Below are 1,835 nucleotides of genomic sequence, written 5' to 3'. Positions count from 1 at the left end.
GAGCTTGGAGGAAGAGTGGTTATTTTGAAATAGTCCCACCTCCTTTGCCCACGTGGAGGGAGGTGGGGTTGTGGTTAATCCTGTATAGATACATTATTTCAAGTGACTTCATATATGCATATCTCAAAATAACATCCATGTCTCGTAGATTTATAGCGAAAACAACATACGAAGATGCAAAAAAGGACCAATATTACATATTCTCAAAATGCACCACAAAATACGTATTCTCAGTCGGTAATGTCAGAATCAACAAATTGAATTCTTCTCTTGTGAGAAGGATCATTCATTTGTCTCCTCACAATACGCTCTCTATTGTAAAGCGGTGATCCATCCCGCACATGCTTGAATGCAAAGGACCTGCACAAACGAAACAACGATAAATCAAATCTCAAAAGGACCTGCACATAACGACACATCGATAAATAAAATCTCAAAAGGACCTGCACATATCGATAAATAAAATCTCAAAAAAATCTTATAATAGTAAAAAAACATAATCAAAATTACCTCGTACTACACAATAGAACATCGAGTGGATGGTACATGAGGAGCTCTAGTATAAAACCCATAATGAATACCAATGGTCATGAAGGATGTAAGAAACAACCAGTCTCATCGGGTACTGATGAATACCCCTCAAATGATGCAAAGCATCTGTCCATCTCTCTCCAAAACAAATAGACACCCCACTCCTCATCAGGAACACCGATCCCGTACATCTCGATGCCTTCGTCGACAACTCTTACCATAAACGTATCAATGTCATGCAATATCTTAAAATCAAAGCATAACAAATAGGTTATACAATTATTTATATATAGGTTCAAAAAATATTTATACAATGCCTAACAATTACTCTTATACTTACCCATCCCTATAAGCATCAATCATAATCCCTGCTACGTGACCTGCAGTAATAGGAGCTGACCATAGCGATGGCTCTGTACAGATAGACATCAGTATAGAATGTCATGTTCCATACTTTGTAATTAAGAAAAGTTATGCAAATATAGAGAATAACTCACCTACTATCCTCGACAAAGGCATGTCCAATGTAAAGGTAATCTTAGACATGTCTGTCAAAACATAAACAATAAAAATAGGTACTTTTACCATGGACAAATATGTATAAAAAAAAGAAATCACAACAAAATTAATCAAATTGCAGAACTTAAATAAGAAACCTGACTTGTCACTCTGAAGTCATCAAGATCTCCTTATAAACAATATTGTTTGTTGTAGGTGTATAACGTTGAAGATCATCAAATGAACACTCCACATTAGCGTTATCCTCAAGTAACACCTTCACAGCATGAGGAGATCGTGCTCGTGACAACGCGACATACAATTGCCCATGAGTAAACACTGCCGCCTCATGGTAGTTGGGCCTCACTGCATATAAAGGTAATCCGTGGAAGAAATACTCTTTCACCAACTTTCGTACCAGTGATGATTTCAGTCTCCACCAAGACTTTAGAGTGAAAGGCCTTACATATCATCCGTGTACCATTACAGAGTCCACGTCTTGGATCCAAGTTACAAAGCAAAATAACAGGAGCTTCTAACTTTAAAACCAAGCAGTGAGGTGGATATCCGCCCCGAAGGTCGATTGTGTTCAAAAATTCTGTGGAATATAAGAATGAATTTTCATCATTTTGAAGAATTGAATCTGCAATGAAATATTGCTTAGGCTCACCAGGCATTGCATCCAAAGCTATCTTATTCACAATATCCACTTCACTATTTATCGGAGCAAGAATAGCACGCTCACTAAAGTATGAAGCATATGTCGTAGTGATAGCCAATTCAGAGTATACCCAATGTACCAAGTC

This window comes from Cibotium barometz, chromosome 8 (genome assembly GCF_041138505.1).
Source record: "Cibotium barometz isolate CiBa-2024 chromosome 8, ASM4113850v1, whole genome shotgun sequence".
In the NCBI taxonomy this organism is placed as follows: Eukaryota; Viridiplantae; Streptophyta; class Polypodiopsida; order Cyatheales; family Cibotiaceae; genus Cibotium; species Cibotium barometz.
The sequence above is the reverse complement of the archived record's forward strand: the minus strand, read 5'-3'. Positions refer to the sequence as shown.